At 42.6% G+C, this 19,007-nt stretch overlaps 1 protein-coding gene and 1 pseudogene across 1 annotated transcript in view; one reads left to right on the forward strand and one right to left on the reverse strand.

Moving 5' to 3' along the window:
* The window catches only part of IGFBP7 (insulin like growth factor binding protein 7), a 75,545-nt gene that overhangs the window by 23,979 nt on the left and 32,559 nt on the right, over positions 1-19,007 (forward strand). The gene's annotated exons all lie outside the window — the stretch shown is intronic.
* On the reverse strand, positions 17,223-18,191 carry LOC101285254 (protein FAM3C-like; annotated as a pseudogene).

Consider the following 19,007-nt stretch of genomic DNA (forward strand, 5'->3'; position numbering starts at 1 on the left):
GATTTTAGTTCACCTAAGGAAGAACCTTATAACAACAACAGTGATTCAGCAATGGATTTGGGAACCTTGGCTAGGGTCTCTGGAAGTATTCAGACAGAGAACCATAAGCTGTTGGAGAGCAGACTTTTGTGTCCAGTTTGAGGGTTGGACTAGATGACTCTTAAGGTTCTTTCCAACCCCAATAGTTTTATAATAGCTTAATGTTATACCGTGAGACTTGTGATTATTTTTTATTAAAGATTTTTTTCATTGAGATATAATGGACATACAACATTATATTTGTTTCAGGTGTGCAACATAATGATTCAATATTTGTATACTTTATTGTGAAATGGCTACCACAATAAGTCTAGTTAACATTCATCATCACACATAGTTATATAGTTTTTTTCTTGTGACAAGAACTTTTAAGGTATACTCTCTTAGCAACTTTCAAATATAGTATTATTAACTGTAGTCACCATGCTGTACATTACATCCCTATGACTTATTTTATAACTAGAAATTTGTACCTTTTGCCCCCTTCGCCAATCCCCTACCTCTGGCAACCACAGTATCTATAAGTATAGTTCTCTGTATCTATGAGTTCCATTGTTGGTTTGTTTTAGATTCTACATACGAGATCATAATGGTATTTGTCTTTCTTTGTCTGACTTATTTCACTTTTCATAATGCCTTCAAGGTCCATCCATGTTGTTGCAAATGACAAGATTTCCTTTTTTATGGCTGAATATTATTCCATTGTATATATATACAGCACATCTTTATTCATCCATCAGTGGACACTTAGGTTACTTGCATGTCTTGGTTAGTAAAAATAATGCTGCAGTGAACACAGGGGTGCATATATTTTCGGGTTAGTGTTTTTGTTTCCTTCAGATAAATACCAAAAGTGGAATTGCTGAATCATAATGGTAGTTCTATTTTTAATTTTTTGAGGAGCCTTCATACTTTTTTCCATAGTGGCTGCACCAATTTACATTCCCACCAGCAGTGCACAAGGGTTTCCCTTTTCTCCACATCCTCCCCATCACTTGTTATTTCTTCTCTTTTGATAGTAGTCATTCTAACAGATGTGAAGTGTTATTGCGGTTTTGATTTGCACTTCCCTGATGATTAGTGACATTGAGCACCTTTTCATGTACCTGTTGGCCATCAGTATGTCTTCTCTGGAAAAAGTGTCTATCCAGATCCTCTGCCTATTTTTCAATCAGATTGTTTGGTTTTTGGCTGTTGAATTGTATGAATTCTTTATATGTTTTGGATATTAACCCCTTATCAGATAATATGATTTGCAAATATTTTCTCCCACTGGTTGGTTACCTTTTCATTTTGTTGATGGTTTCCTTTTCTGTGCAGAAGCTTTTTAATTTGAGGTGGTTCCACTTGTTTATTTTTCATTTTGGTGTCAGATTTGAAAAATTATTGCCAAGACCAATGTCAAGGAGCTTACCCCCTATGTTTTGTTCTAGGAGTTTTATGGTTTCAGGTCTTACATTCAAGTCTTTAATTCATTTTGAGTTAATTTTTGTTTATGGTGTAAGATGGTGGTCCAGATTCATTCTTTTGCATGTGGCTGTCCAGTTTTACAAACACAGCTGTTGAAGCGACTATTCTCCCATTGTATGTTCTTGGCTCCTTTGTTGTAAATTAATTGGTCATAAATGTGTGAGTTTATTTCTGGACTCTCTATTCTGTTCCATTGATCTATGTGTCTGTTTTTATGCCAAAACCATCCCATTTGGATTACTACAGCTTTGTAATATAGTTTGAAATCAGGACATATTACGCCTCCAGCTTTCTGCTTCTTTGTCAAGATTGCTTTGGCTATCCAGGCTCTTTTTTGGTTCCATACAACTTTTAGGATTGTTTTCTCTATTTCTATGAGAAACACTATTTTGATAGGGATTACATTGAATCTGTACATTGTTTCAGGTAGTATGGACATTTTAACAATATTCTTCCAATCCATGAGCAAGGGATATCTTTCTATTTATTTGTATTTTCTTCAGTTCCTTTCATCAGTGTCTTATAGTTTTTTTTGTTTGTTTGTTTTTTAAAAGAAGATGTTGGGGGTAGGAGTTTATTAATTTACTTATTTATTTTTGCTGTGTTGGGTTTCTGTGCGAGGGCTTTCTCTAGTTGTGGCAAGCGGGGGCCACTCTTCATCGCGGTGCGCGAGCCTCACTATCGCGGCCTCTCTTGTTGCGGAGCACAGGCTCCAGACACGCAGGCTCAGTAGTTGTGGCTCACGGGCCTAGTTGCTCCGCAGCATGTGGGATCCTCCCAGACCAGGACTCGAACCCGTGTCCCCTGCATTAGCAGGCAGATTCTCAACCACTGCGCCACCAGGGAAGCCCAGTGTCTTATAGTTTTTAGTGTACAGATCTTTCACCTCCTTGGTTAAATATATTCCCAAGAATTTTGTTCTTTTCGATGCTGTTGTAAATGGGACTGCTTTTCTTAGTTTCTCTTTCTGATAGTTCACTGTTGGTATATAGAAATGCAACTGATTTGGGTATATTTATTTTGTATCCTGCAACTTTACTGAATTTGTCTATTAGTTCTAACAGTTTTTTGGTGGAGTCTTTAGGTTTTCTATATATAACATTACGTCATCTGCAAATAATGACAGCTTTCCTTCCTCCTTTCTGATTTGGATGCTTGCCTAATTGCTCTGGCTAGGACTATGAATACTATGTTGAGTAAAAGTGGCAAGAGTGGGCATTTTCATCTGGTTTATCATCTTAGAGGAAAAGCTTTCAGCTTTTCACTGTTGAGTATGTTAGCTGTGGGCTTATCATATATGGCCTTTATTATGTTGAGGTATGTTCCCTCTATACCCACTTTGTTGAGGGTTTTTATCATAAATGATGTTGATGAGCATGCACTTTTGTATATTTTTTAAATACCAACAAAATTAAAAAAAATACTGTACCATTACAGCATTGGTGATCTCTGTGTAACATGATAAAAGCTGCTAAATTTGTGAAGGGAAATTTTCTTTCCCTTCTTTTAATTACCAAAAAACTTAATTAGATTTTGAGTGTAGACTCATAGATCTAGAATGATTCTCAAGTGATATTTTAGTTCACCATACCCATCCAATGCCCACATCCTGTATCATCCCAGTCTATGAGATTTCAAATTTGACAGCTCCAAAACACCAGTCCTGGAAGAGTTTTCTTGGACCACAGTTTCAGACCCACACTGGTCTAGAACGGAAAGTTCCAGAGTGTCCTTTGCAAACTCAGGGTTACTCTCAGGAAAGTCTTTCTTATTGTGACTCATGTCCTTTGGGCTGAAGCTTATGCCTATTTCCTCAGCTTCAGATATTAGAGACAAAAATATCAGAAATTATTGTTGGCCCCCAAAGGACCTCCTAGATGACTGCTTCAAACTTCCCATTTTAAAGATGAAAAAGCTGAGGACGAGTGGAATGTGTAACCTGCCTGTGGTGAGAGTGGTACCAAAACCCACTTATCCTACCTGCCAGACCACACACTTTCTATTGCCTTAGTCATACCTTCCTCTCAGACACACACCTGCATCACCTAGTTGAGTCTACATACAGTGCCTTTCACGCATTGATACAAGGTCTGTTAGATACGTGCTACTTACAGAACTTCTGAAGCATAAACTAATTTATCAATATCAAAGGCCCAAGAAGGCAAAGCGATTTTTCCTACTCCAAAGTAGGAGTGTTTCGGAGCAAGGATAAAACTCTGAATGACCCTCATTTTGTGCTGAGGACCTAGAACCTCCACTGGTTCCAGGCTCCATGCTAGAGCTTTGTTTTAAAATCAAGACCCCACAGGACCCACAGAGCTAAGAGGATTTTTTTTTTTTTTTTTTTGTACCTATTCAAAACTGAAGCCCTACAGCCATCAGGAAGCTCAAGTTCTTTGCTCAGCTTCTGCCTGTGTCTGGGCTAAGTGAAAATCCCTGGGTGGTAGTGGATGCTTCTAGCACCAAATGGTTTCTGTACAAAGTCCAGGCATTCCTCCTGGCCTGATAGGAGGGTTACACCACACACACAGAAGGATGTGACTAATACTGAATGTGACTTCAGACTCTGCAAGTCCAGACAACTTCTGATAAACATTTAAACAGAGGTCAAGAATGTTTTCCGTTCTGAGGGGAAACTATGCAGTCTATGGTGTGAGTGGGAGGGAGTAGAGGGGAATAAATCTAAACATCAGCTTCCTCCTTCCATAATTCTTAAGCATTTTAGCAGCAACCATTTTTAATACTCTGACAGGCTTTCCTACTTAGGACCCATAGATGGGTGCTTGCCAGAAGAGGAGAGAGATGGAAAAGGTGAAGATCCAGCAATTCCAAAGTGATTGCCAAGCAAGTTTGGAGCTAAGCAGGGCAATTAGGGCCGGTTTCCCTGTTTCCCACCCTCAGGCCACGAGTGCGCTGAAACGTATGCCCTCAAGGCACAATTTAAGTACCCGGTTGGGATGCTCCCTTCCTATGCTGACAAAAGGGGGAAGCTCTGTAGAGGAAATGGGCGTTGACTTCTGGGGGAGGAAAGGTGAGTTGGTCCAGATGGGACTTCTCAGCATCCTCAGCCCACCCGAGGAATTCTGGGGCATTGGCCCAGGACAGGGAGCAGAGATTGAAGAGCAGAGAGCCAGCATAGATGTCCCCTTCACAGGGGAAAAGAAAGCAGCATAGTTTCTGTGACCCAAAGGGCTTTCACTGGTAGTGCGGATACAGTGTCTTGAGCACTTCCCTGCCCATGGGCTGTTTGGTTTGTCTCCTTACATTTCCTGGATGTGTGTCTGTTGAGGGAAGGAGATGTAGGTAAAGACTGGCATTCTGTCTCCCGAGTACTAAATAAAAAGCAAGAAGAATAAATGTCACTCAGCAAGCTCCCTCTCAATGGGAGGAGGGGGATTCAGTATTGGAAGAAGAGACGTTGATGTCAGCTTTAGTGAAACCCTTCATGTATCTGAAATCAAAGTTCTTTTGAATATGTCAGCTTCAGTTATTTCAGCCATTACCTCTGTGGCCGGGAGCACTGAGGACCAATGTAGGTAGAATGTAATTGTGTCAGTTACTCACTGTTGAGTTTGTTTGTTTGTTTGTTTTTGCGGTACTCGGGCCTCTCGCTGTTGTGGCCTCTCCCGTTGCAGAGCACAGGCTCCGGACACACAGGCTCAGCGGCCATGGCTCACGGGCCCAGCCGCTCCACGGCATGTGGGATTTTCCCGGATCGGGGCACGAACCCGCGTCCCCTGCATCGGCAGGCGGACCCTCAACCACTGCGCCACCAGGGAAGCCCACTTACTGTTGAGTTTTAAGCAGGTGGAGATCTCATTTTGAAGTCATGACTGTGGAGTCATGGAGTATTCCCATACTCCATTTTAGACATGAGAGAGAACTTTACTTTAAAAAGCTAGTCTTCAGAAAGCACATCCACTTGTTTGTTGATTTGTTTCTTCATGTAGTCATTCATTAATTCATACATTCCAGTGCCCTCCAAGCCCTATGGTGGGCTCTGGGGGGATGGAATGGGCCATGTCAATGGGCCATTACTCAGGATGAAAGTTCTGGAGTTAAACGTACCATAGAATCCTGGCCCTGCTACGGATACGCTCTGTGCAAGGTATTTAACCTCTCAGAGCCTCTGATTTCTCACCTGAAAATGGGGCTAATAAGCATTAACACCTCATTGGATTCCTGTGAGAGCTACCTGAAATAACATGAGAGAACCTGCGCCGTTCCTGGAATATAATAAACTCAGTACGTGGTGGTAGAGGCAGTATTAGAGGTTATGGTAAGGATAGTAGTAATTTCTATTATTAGCGATTACTATTATTAATGAGACCAACAGCACAAGAGTGAGAGAGCAAAGCAAAAGTGATAGGTTTCAGCAGGCGAGAGATTGCTGGACAGGAGATGACTTGTGGGCTTTCTTTCCCTTGAGCTCTATTAGTTTTTTCCAATGACATCTTAGTGGAGAAATTTGGAAATTCCTTTCCCTTTGCCTTCCATTTTCTATTACATTCCTGAAAACCGGAGCTTTGGTACAGAATTCAGCTGGAGGCTACATCCCAGCATTTGCATTGACCTTAGAGTGCTTATGGTAATTATTCTGTCAATTATTTGACTTTTTAAAGTGTGCTTACCTTGAAGAACCTCTGCAAAGGAGGACCATGTTAATGTGTAACATGGAGATAAGCAGGGTGCTGCTACATTTTATTTCTTTTTTCTTTTTTCCTGGCTGTTCAACTGGAAAACTGAAATGGTTCTATTTGCATCTCATAGGGCAGTGTTGAAAGGTGGGGATGAAAGCGCTTTTACTAATGAAGTACAGCAGAATGTGAATTTTTGCAACACGAATTGCAAGGAATCACCTGCAATTTGTTTTGGTTTTAAGAGAAAAAAGGAAATTACAAGGCAATGTAATACCTTGCTTGAAAAAGTGGCAAGACAGCAGAGAGGATACTCTTGAGTTGAACCGAGTAGCTGTGTGCATCTGTTGTAGATGGAATGAGTGGTCCCTACTTGCATGGACAGCAAGGTCATTTTTCTTACCCTAAAGAGAGGGCGTTAACCATCGGTGCTAGAGGAAACGTGGAACAGGGAGGAACGAGCAACTGCAGCAGGAGGCCTGAGTTGAGTCCAGGAGGGTTGGGGACCCTGTGGTCGGGAGCCAGCTGCACCCATGTGGCAGCTCCCGGGCCAGCAGGCGATGGTGGGAACTTTCTGTTGTTAGAGAAACCACCTCCGCATCATCCAAGTGCATTTCTGAAATGCCTGACTGTGCTCAGGGCTCTGTAAGCTCGGGATTAGCCAGCCCTCCAGGGACCTGGTCTGCATCATTAGCAAAGATCAGAGGAACTTGGTAGAGCCATTTTTTGAAGGAAAAAAACAACCCTAAACCCACAAGTGAATGGAAATGCATATTTATATCACTGGGCCGTCAAGGGTCAGGGTGTTTTGTGGGGAGGGAGAGAAATTGGTGATTAGGAATGAAGCTCTGGAACGTAAAGCTAGAAGATCTGTGGCGAAGACGGAGGAGAGGAGACTGAAGGCAAAAACTGGATCTTGTACCACGTTTTCATCAGCTGCAGCAAGTAGTTGACTGCACATGGGTTAGCTGATATGTCGAGGCAGAATTTTAGGTTACCTGGAAGGTCATATGGGACAGTGGTTAGGAGCCTGGGCTCTAGAACCAAATTGCCTGGTTTGGAATCCCACCTCTACCAGTTATAAGCCTCGCGACTCTAGGCAAATCACTCAGCTTCCCTGTGCCTCCGGTGTCTCCTCTTGTGACATGGGAGGCAGCCCCAACCTCACAGAGTGGTTGACAGGGTTAGATTAGTTACACACCTGCATGCCCATGGTGAGCAGTCAATGAATAGGCGTAGCTGGTGGTGTGAATGGCCATTGGTGGGGAGGTGGGGGGCAGGACTGAGTTGAGGGGAAACAATTAGCATGAAATAGGATAACAGAGTATATGGTGGTTAGAAACTAGGAAAGTCACTGGGTCCAGCTTCCTCCTTAACCAGGAAAACAAATCCTAGTCCACTTTAAAATAATTCATTTGAAATCATAAATAACAGTGACCGTTTATGGAGTACTCACTGTGTGCCAGACAGCATGGGAAGCCCTGTGCACACATCCTAGCAATCCCGTGGGCCCTGGTACTTATTATTACCCCATTTTTATCAATGAGAAAACTGAGGCTCAAAATGTTAGGTAACTTACCCAACATCACCTAGATCTGTCTGAATCCAGAGATTATGTTCACAACACAGCAGTTCTGTTCCCTTTGCTTTCCATTTTCTATCACATTCCTGAAGACTAAAGCTTCAGGACAGATTTCAACTGTCAGGACAGATTTCAACTGAAGGCTGCATCCCAGCACGTGCATTGGACCTGGAGTGCCAGGGTCATTGTTCTGTCAATTATTTGACTTTTTTTTTAATAAATTTATTTATTACTTTATTTTTGGTTGTATTGGGTCTTCGTTGCTGCACGCTGGCTTTCTCTAGTTGCGGCGAGCGGGGGCTACTCTTGGTTGCGGTGTGCGGGCTTCTCATTGCAGTGGCTTCTCTTGTTGCGGACGGAGCGCAGGCTCTAGGCACGCGGGCTTTCCAGTAGTTGTGGCACATAGGCTCAGTAGTTGTGTCTTGCGGGCTCTAGAGCACAGGCTCAGTAGTTGTGTCTTGCGGTCTCTAGAGCACAGGCTCAGTAGTTGTGGCGCACGGGCTTAGTTGCTCTGCAGCATGTGGGATCTTCCTGGACCAGGGCTCGAACCCGTATCCCCTGCATTGGCAGGCGGATTCTTAACCACTGCGCCACAAGGGATGTCCCTATTTGACTTTTTAAAGTGTGCTTTCCTTGGAGAACCTCTGCAAAGAGAGGACTGATTTATTGTGTTCTGTGGTCCCATTGAAGCAAATATTTCATACCCATGAATACATGCCTTATTTTGTTTTGTTCTGTATAAATCCAGGCACCATATTTTGAAAAATACTTTAATTCTATTAATCTTGAGTAAATCATTTCCCAGTTCTTGGTTAGCTATTTAAAAGAAACGATAATATTAAGTAATAAAAAATTTTCCTTTGGAATCAATCCATCGTTTGATTGGATCTGATTGAAATTGTGAATAAAATGAAGAATTCATCCCTGACAACTCTCAGTCATTGCTCCTCCATGCATGGATGCATTTGAAATTGTTAGAGATGCTTAACTGCTGACAAACGCTGTGTTACCCTGACTTTAAATATGTGATGTGTCTTTGATCTCAGTGCTTCCTTTGGGAGTAAGTAAAATCAAGACTCCTCATTCCCTGACATGGCATCCCTTCAGATGGTAGAAGATATTTAACAGGTAGTCCCCCACCCCAGGCATCTCTTCTTTAAGCTAAACACCCACATCACCTTCTGTGTTGGTTTTCAGACCCCACACCAGTCTTTGACGGGTGGTTAAGAGTTTGAACAAGATCCAGGGCTGCAGGACTGACCGGATCAATACAGAACACACTGCAGCCACAGGGTCACACAAATGCAGACCCAGACAGATGGCCTCCAGCCTCCTAGCCTCACTGATGTCATGGTAGACTCCATGGTTCAATAATAAAGGCAGGGTGATAAGCAGAAGCCAACTAGAAGGATTTCCCCAAACTGTTTCAGAGTGGTCCGTGGTAGAGGCTTCGCGTCGTTGCTATTGTTTGTATTTCACGTGAGAGTTCCTCATGTGGGTTCTAACAAAATGATCCTTGATATTCAAGATTTGTGTGGACTGTTCCTCAATTCTCAGGCACAAGTTCTAAAAATGAAAAGCTGTTCCTCCTTTTCATAAGAGGGGGCATTTGTAGCTACGTTTATCACAGATCCATGTTACAAATAGACAGGGGTGCACGGAGAGGGAGACGTTTAAAGTCACATATTGAGATCATCAGGCGGCTCCCTTTGATCTAACTCCTACATTGCTCTGCTTTGTGTCCACCCTTTTTTCTCAGATGTGAAATTGTTGGGCTTTATTTTTCCACTTGTCAAATTTTCTTCAGCTTTTTAGCTGCTGTGTTGAACTCTTCTTTTCCTTAAAGGCATTTGGTTATTTTTTTAAATGTTTTTGCTTTACTGAAGGTTAATGTGCTTTTCATGGTTTTATAGTTACCTTGCAGAAATCTCATTAGAAAAGCACTTTAATATATTACTTGGCAACCAGACATCTGACAGTGTTCTAGTTCATTAGTTAGGAAACCTCCCCAGGCTTGGAGGAACGGACATTCCTCTGTGAATTGGGAAGCTTTGATCACTCCAGCAGGGGCCAGGGTTTATTTTAATGCATTTGAGGGGGAAGGGGAAGAGGTACTCTAAATCTGGCAAAATAAAAATAACACTGATTAAGAAAACAATGAAACATTCTTGAAAAAGAATTGCACTTTATTTAATATTATTCTGTGGTATCTCCTGAGTCCTTTGATGACAGGACTTACTTTAGAAAATGGGTCTCTTTCTGTGGCAAGAGCCTAGTTAAACAGACTCACTCCAGATCACAGATCACATTGAAATGATCCTAATGAGGGTAGACTTTTCAAAGCTATATTCATTTTACCATGAATAAATGGATTCAAGTCTTATTCGTGGGTTTTTAATTTTCAACTTTGAATTTGCAAACTATCAAATTCCTTCAAAGCTATGGTGTGCAGAGAAGGATCTGACTAATAGGATTGCTTTATTTTTAAAGAAAGATGCCCTTTAGCACAGCACTGGGCTTTGAAATGTGATCAGTCAAGGGTCCAACAGGCAAGGATTTCCCACATGACACTGTTTCTTGTTGAGTTCCAACCAGATTTAATGTCTCTCATACAAAAAACCTACCGGGAGGGCTTCTAGTGTATTCAAAGTAGATAATGCTATATTGTTTCAACACAGAGTATACCAAATGAAGTACAAGTTCCTGAAGCAGGGCAATACTTGGGTGCTGGTGACTTTTTTTTTTTTTTAAGGAGCTGTATCTTTTTTCTTTTAATTGAAAGACTTGAAGCAAGCTGTCTGAAAAGGTGGTTTTTTTGGTTTTGTTTTTTTTTTGCCCGATACGCGGGCCTCTCACTGTTGTGGCCTCCCCCATTGCGGAGCGCAGGCTCCGGACGTGCAGGCTCAGCAGCCATGGCTCACCGGCCCAGCCGCTCGGCGGCATGTGGGATCTTCCCGGACCGGGGCGCGAACCCGTGTCCCCTGCATCGGCAGGCGGACTCTCAACCACTGCGCCACCAGGGAAACCCTGAAAAGGTGTTTTTAAAAAAAAAAACTAAAAAGAGGGCTCAGTTATTAGAATGGTATAAATAGGGCAGCAAGCAAATGGTTGTATGAAAGGAGGGCCTCCTCCTTTATCGAGAGATAAAGGAAAAGGAATGGAGCATTTTGGCAAGAGTGACATTAAGCCGCTGAAGTAAGGTTGGAGAGGAAACTGGAGCATCCTGCATAGTGACAGACATAAATGAAAGAATCATGTAGTGCTTTTCGACTTGCCTGATTGACAAGCAGAACCCAGTTGCCAATGATGGCTCACTTTCACCTTTTCATACCTTCCAAGGCAGGTAGGAGAGAGGGAGGGACGGGCAGAAACAATAAATGGTTTAGTTCCGTGTTAGAGGTGCATTTTCCAAAGAAAATGCAGTTTGGAGATCTGTGTGCTCAGACCAGGACCCCCTGTGTGAGTCGCTGGCCTCAGGCAGGTTACTGAGTACCCGTACACACGGCACACTGTGTTTCCTCATCTCTGTGCACTAGGGGTCACAGAGGCTCTCAACCAACTCCACAGCTCTGTGCTGCGGGTCGGGTAAGATAACACAGTTTAGAAAGTTCTCCACAAATGGGCAGTGATGGTGGGGCAAGCTGGAGGTGGTGATGATGACTCTGATGTCTTATCCTGACTGGCTCCAAGCCTGGCCAGTTCCTTCGCAGCCGTGCAAGCTCATGGGGCTACTCAGAAGGCCCAGCTTATTGCCCCTTCTGATCCAGAGACCCTAGTTCTCAGGCAGTTCTGGCTTTCTTTATAACCACCTCCCTTCCCGCAGCAGGGGTTCACAGTCCGCAGAGAAAAGCTGTTCAAGACAAGACCTCTTAAGCAGGCTCTAAGTTTTGAAAGCCACTGTGGACCTGCCTTCCTGAGTCCCCAGATATTCCCCCACGCCAAGTACAGCCGGCCCTCCAAATCCATGGGTTTTTCATCCTCCGTATACCCACAGCCAACAGTATTCATCGCACGGCGCCATTCTATATAAGGAACTTGAGCATCTGTGGATTTTGGTATCCGTGAGTACTCCTGGATCCAAACCCCTGCGGATATTGAGGGAAGACAGTATGCACACCACCAGTGTGGCTCCCTTACACCTGTCATGATATTGACCCAGCCCAGCCCCCTCTGCTGGGCTGGGAGCCAGGACTGTGGGCGGGGGTGATGGCCCAGCCTGTGCTGTTAGAGCATCCTGCCCACTGAGGGACCACCCAGGAAAAACCAAGGGAAGCTGTCTTACCTCGTGTGTGTTGGAACCCGCCAGCGTTGGAATCTGGAGTCGCTTGGTCTAAGCCTGAATGATCAAGAACCGGGGACAGTGCCAGACTGAAAGCGAACATTTGTTTGTCAGCACAGATAGAGGAAGGAAATAGGCCTGCTAAACGTAACAGCCCCAGTAGGCCTCCTACTGACTGGTTCTTCTCTTACCCACGCAGAACTCTCCTGATTTGATGAGACCTATATGTACTCAATAGCAGCATGGGACATAGTGTTCGACTAGAAGAGGCTTTCCAAAGGCTAGAGCAAGAAAGAGGACCATTCTTTGTAAGTTCCAAGCTAGTGTTTCATACCCCGGAGATATAAGAAATGGTGCCTTCAGTAGGACCTAGAGTTGTGCCTTGATCAGCATCAGTTTTGGCCAAAATATACTCCTGCTGCAGCTTGTACTGGTTCACACACTTCCTCCAGCTAGGTTTCACCACTGCCACATGCACAAGGACCGAGGGGCTTCCTTAACTAGGTGAGCCTGGTGTGTTTAGAGCAGAAGAAATAGCATGTAGTGAAAAACGAACACGTGCAGGGAGAGCCCATCTGCAGAAAAATTGGCCTTTTTAATGAGCAGTTTTGTTTCAGTACATTCTTGAATACATTGTGTTGTACTGTTCAGCATTGATCTTCCAGATCGATCACATTTGTTTTTCAGGAGGAATCAATCTTAACCAAATAGAAAAATGCACTGAGGCCCCCCTGTGTTCGTTGCTCATTACTCCTCCCCCAAATCTGTGAACCGGCTCAAGGGGTCTGAGGCATTCAGAAGAGAAGCATTCTTATTTAAACTTTTGGTGGTTCATTTTGCATGTTTTTGAGGCCAATTACGGTCTCACAGAGGTTCAGGCCCACAGTCAGAGATTGAGAAACTTCCATCATTATAAATGTGGCCTGTGGCGCCCACCTCGTTTTAACTAGAGCTTAACGCAAAGGAGTGATTGGGGCCTGACTTCTGCCTCCTACAAACTGATCTTTTTCAATGGTGTGCACTTCTTTCTTTCCCCAAAGGGTTTGTTAAATGTGATTTTTCAGCAGGAAATGCGCTTTTTTTATTTGTTAGCCATAATGGAAATGCATAGATAAACAGAATCTGTGTGAATATAGTCAGATTTGGGAGTGGGAGACAGGATACGGGAAACAAAGATAGAAAAAGCTCTGTCAAACATGAAATGAGGGGCAGGACAGGAAAAAGACGCAGACGTAGAGAATGGACTTGAAGACACGGGGAGGGGGAAGGGTGAGCTGGGACGAAGTGAGAGAGTGGCATGGACATATATACACTACCAAATGTAAAATAGATAGCTAGTGTGAAGCAGCCGCATAGCACAGGGAGATCAGCTCAGTGCTTTGTGACCACCTAGAGGGGTGGGTTAGGGAGGGTGGGAGGGAGATGCAAGAGGGAAGAGATGTGGGGGCATACGTATATGTATAGCTGATTCAGTCTGTTATAAAGCAGAAACTAACACAACATTGTAAAGCAATTAACCTCCAATAAAGATGTTAAAAAACAAACATGAAATGAGTATCTACGTGATTTTCATTTTTATTTAAACCAGCCTCTTTATAAAATTTATTTCTTAATAAGACAACATTGTACAGTGAGTATGATTGGCATTTTGAAGAGAAAACATCTTACTGTGGAAGGACTTCTAGAAGAAAGAAAGACTCACCTAAGATTCCTGCAGGAAATCTAAAGAGAACTCCTGGTGGCGGACCTCCCATCTGTGTTTTGTGGTGAGGGACCATAAACAACCCAGAGAGAGAGAGAGAGATCCCAGTAACTGGAAGTTCCCCCCGCCTCTGCTTCCTGCCCAGCTTCCGCTCATTTGCCATCTTTATTCTTCTCTTCTGCTCCGTCCAGCCCCACAGATGGTCCAAGAGACTCAGAGGGGCCTTCAGGCTTCTACACCAATTTGAGTCAAGTCAGTGTGTCTCATGGTAACATTCTGTCCTGAAACCATACAAGGAGAGGATATGACAGTCTCTGTCACTCCTGGAGGAAAGCCTGAGAGTGGTGGCCTGGAGGAAGCCCCCCGCCCTGGACCCTACTGTATGTCTGGGCAAGAGGCTCAGAACATTCTCTAGTCTTGGCTAGAAAGGCTTCCTTAGAGCTTTGGCTTTTCTCTCATGTCCTTCAGATGGATTCTGCACACCAGAATGGCAAATTGAAAAGCTTCACAGAATTAGCTTTTAATGTTAAAAACAAAAGAAAAAAAGCAAGTTGAGGAATGATGGAAGCGAAAGCACATTCCAGCTGTCAGACAACTTGGAGAGCATTAGTGGATGTTCTAAATTTAAACATAATTTGTCCCTTTCTCCTTATCCATATAACACCCGAAGTTTCCTTTCACTTCCCTCCCTGCCTTCCACTAACCCCATTCCTGGTTTACTACATGGCAATGATAATTATGTATATGCATCCTGAAAATTTAACCCTTCATGTGCCATTTCCTCTCCTTCGATATTTTTTCCTTTTTTGTGGAAAATGATATAACAGAAACTTGCTATCTGCATGTTCTTCACTTTTTTTAAAAAAAATAAATTTATTGGGCTTCCCTGGTGGCACAGTGGTTGAGAGTCCGCCTGCCGATGCAGGGGACACAGGTTCGTGACCCGGTACGGGAGGATCCCACATGCCGCGGAGCGGCTGGGCCCGTGAGCCATGGCCGCTGAGCCTGCGCGTCCGGAGCCTGTGCTCCGCAGCGGGAGGGGCCACAACAGCGAGAGGCCCGCGTACCGCAAAAAAAAAAAAAAAAGAAAGAAAAAAATTATTTATTTATTTTTGGCTGCGTTCGGTCTTCGTTGCTGCACAGGGGCTTTCTCTAGTTGTGGTGAGCGGGGGCTACTCTTAGTTGCGTTGCGCAGGCTTCTTGTTTTGAAAGAACAGTGATAAACTTTAATCAAATTAAAGTCAGGAATATAAAGATTCTACCTCAATTTTTCTTTAATTTCCCACATATCACTTATTTTCCTACTGTCTTTGCTGAATTTTAACAGTCTGGGACAGCCTCTATGATTACAAATAAAAAAATACGCATCCATAAGTCCTTCAACACCATTAAAAGAAACCAAAGTGTCAATGCCAAATTTCTGATTTTAATGAAAATTCTGAACATTAAAGGAGCATTGCTGCATTTACAATGCTGATTTTTAAAAGCTATCTGAAAATAAAATATAGTAAAATTATTGCTTCCCAAAGTTAAGTTGACATAATCTATACAAGGCAGAATTGAACCAATAGCATACTGCATGAAAACAGTTACATAACCAATCTTTATCCCTTCTTTTGGCATTTTATACAGCTCTACAAAGCTATCACGTGATAGTCCTTATCTTGAAAGGGATGTCCTGCCATTTAGATACTTAAATTCTATCCATGTTAAGATATAGCCTGAGGATATTAGTGTGTTTACCCATAGGAATGACTTTAATTTTGCATGTTAAGCAGTACAGTACACGCTTGACAAATCTGTGTGAAGTTCTATAGGCATATTACTTTGCCAGATAATACCAAAAAATTCACAGTGTAAAACCAAGAGTAGTTATTCTCATTATTTAAAAAGAAAAAAGCAACACTTATTTCACAATCCCTGGACCTGTAAAATAGCCATTCTTTTAATTTACAGAATTGAGGGAAGTATTTTAAATGTCAAAACACACATGCTGAATGTGATTTAGTGTATCAGCACCAAAAATCTGAAAAGTCTACAAAAATTGTTTAGATGTGTAAGGTGCCTACATGAATTACATTCAGTTTGAGGGAAGAAACGGTGCCCCCAGACGCCCTGATATTTAAGAAATAGCTGAATAACTTTCGCCTTGGTTTATAACAAAATAAAAAATACTGCTTTTAATTTTTCTTATATAAGTCATCTAAAATTAAATCCAAAATTGAAGTGCTGCCTTTTACTGTGAATAGCAGTTTGATTGTTAACATTTTTTATGTTCCAGTTTGACACTTCACACACAACAGATATTTAATGCCCTAAAAATATTTTAAAAACTTGAGTCATTTTGTGAACATCTGAAGTTAGATCTCTTATATTTTTATGTAGAGTTGGGTATAAAGTCATTGTGTGTCAAATTATTTTTAAATGTTATCAGTCCCAATCAGTAATTAGGACTTTTTAAAATACGTCGTCATCTTTTCAGGCAAAAATTACTATTATGAAGTTAGATGAAAGTAAATACAGAATTTCTTGGTTTACAATACAAAATTATTATTGTGACATTAAAGTATGCCTCTTTCCAAACCATTTGGTCAATGCTGATGACACTTAACTAAGGAAAACTTAGGCCAGTATTTCTCTAACTATACTGACACGCTGTCCTGAATGACCTACCAAGGCTGGGGAAGGGACCTGGCCTGGTTCCTCAGCTCTGTGAAGTTGCCCCCTCCTGTCTTACTCTAAACAGCTTATACAAAATCAACTTATGCACACTGTTAACACAAAATCCAGCAAGCTACAGCCCTGATGCCACCTACATTTATATATTTACTTTTTACTGTGTACATTAAACGAAGAATTCTGTTGTGCTTTTCACATATTGGATATAAGTCTTCATATTTTATTTCTAGGTTTCTTGGGAAGGGAAGAGAAAGACTAAGAAAAAAGAAATAGAACAGGGGAGTCAGACTGTAAAGTAACATTACACACACAACTGGCCCAATATCTTTTTAATTTAAAAGATACTATGATCAAAAGGTTATATATATATATTTATATATATATTTATATATTTATTTATATATATATTTATAAAAGAAAAGTCTCCTCCCTAAAATCCATATTATCCCATGATAGATTTTCACAGTGACTAGTATATATATATCGATATAGGGTTTTTTTGTTTGTTTTTTTTTGCGGTACGCGGGCCTCTCATTGTTGTGGCCTCTCCCGTTGTGGAGCACAGGCTCCGGACGCGCAGGCTCAGTGGCCATGGCTCACGGGCCCAGCCGCTCCGCGGCAGGTGGGATCTTCCCGGACCGGGGCACGAACCCGTGTCCCCTGCATCGGCAGGCGGACTCTCAACCACTGCGCCACCAGGGAAGCCCTATATCGACATAGTTTTCAAATCTGTTCAGTTATCCATTGGGTAATGGTTTTAGAATTAAAAGGTGCCATTATCATCGCAGTCTGAACATTGTACCATTAGGGAGATGTGCTTAGAAATGGTTTAGTGATTTGCTCATTATGACTATTTACAAAGATGTCTATTTACCTTAGCAATAAATAATTCTGATACCAAAAGAGATAATGGTCATGCACACACCGAGATGGCTGCATGCTCTTAAAATATTTACATGTAGTTTTTCTGTCAGGGCTTTCCCATTAGCAAGTGAAAGTGAGCTCTCTTCAATTTTCTCCACATCAGTCTTGCTTCTGGGGAATGCATCCTTCCATTTATACAACTTCGGGCCATCCTTCATATTTGTTTGTGTCCTTATTGCTCTTTATGTGCTGTTCAAAAGGCCTTTTTGTCTTAATGCCTTTTCCACCACAGAAGACCCAGTTGTCTCTAAAACCAAGATGAGTAGTAGATGTACTCCCCAGTTCAGCAATGAGCTGCCGGGCCTCATCATTGAGTTTGGTTGCTCCATCATCATATGTTTCCATTAAGACTATTGTTCCATCTTGTATGGCCTTCAGAAACTCAATAAATGAGGCCACATTTCCTCCCCACATGTCAAAATGTCTGGTGTCTATTAGAGCTCCTGTTTTTCCATTTACCTAGGCAACATTGATTCCTCTTCCAACATTATTCTTAACACCACTCATTAAAACATTCTCCTCCAGGCAGATTTTGGGTCCTACCACACTGGCTGCTCCACTTGCCATTTTAAAAGCAGAATGCTTCTCAGGGCAAGCTTTTGAGATCCCACATTTATACCTGGGAGGTTTTGTGGAACGTGCAACTGCGTCCATTGCTGACCTTGCAAATAGATTTCCTAAACTCGCATCCATTTTTATTTCAAATGCTTGAGAAATAACATAGAATGTCAGTAAAAATACTGCCACGGCTACCACACCACCAACTTTGCAGCACCTGCTACCCTCATGTTTGGTTTTTCAGTCTGTGGCACTTTTCATTAAATAAGCTCTGGCCTCCTGCCTGCCTCTCTGCCCCGCGGGCCCGCTCGCTCCTCCGGCTCCTCCCCGGAGCGCGGGCTTCTCATTGCGGTGGCTTCTCTTGTTGCGGAGCACAGGCTCTAGGTGCGCGGGCTTCAGTAGTTGTGGCGTGTGGGCTCAGTAATTGTGGCACACAGGCTCAGTAGTTGTGGCACACGGGCTTAGTTGCTGCGTGGCCTGTGAGATCTTCCCAGACCAGGGCTCGAACCTACGTCCCCTGCATTGACAGGCAGATTCTCAACCACTGCGCCACCAGGGAAGCCCTGTTCTTCACTTTTGACCCCAATCATGTATTAACGGATAGAAAGTATTTCAGTCTCCTTATTTTTCTCTGTCATTGCTGATGCATTACTAGGCTCCTCTTATCTGGGCATTAGCTCATTTCTTATCTGAGTCTTCACTGGCTTCTGTTTTGCCTTGATCTCTTGGGCATGATGTCTATAGGTCTTGTCTCTATGGAGAATTAGATAGTAAACTGGCGACAGCAGTCCTTTGATTGGAGCTTAGCTTTTTCAAATGCTCAGATTTTTTTATTACTTATTTGTACTTTTTTATGGCTAACATTTTTCTGATTCTTTGCCTGAAAGTTTTTTTTTTTAATTATTTATTTTTGGCTGCATTGGGTCTTCGTTGCTGCGCGCAGGCTTTCTCTAGTTGTGGCGAGCTGGGGCTACTCTTCGTTGAGGTGCACAGGCTTCTCATTGCGGTGGCTTCTCTTGCTGCAGAACACGGGCTCTAGGCACATGTCAGATGTTTTTTCAAGCATACTTCTTCTGAAACCTCAACAGATCAATGATTCCCAAACTTCTGGGAATTGTAACAACCTATCCTTACGTT

This window comes from Orcinus orca, chromosome 4, assembly GCF_937001465.1.
Source record: "Orcinus orca chromosome 4, mOrcOrc1.1, whole genome shotgun sequence".
NCBI lineage: Eukaryota > Metazoa > Chordata > Mammalia > Artiodactyla > Delphinidae > Orcinus > Orcinus orca.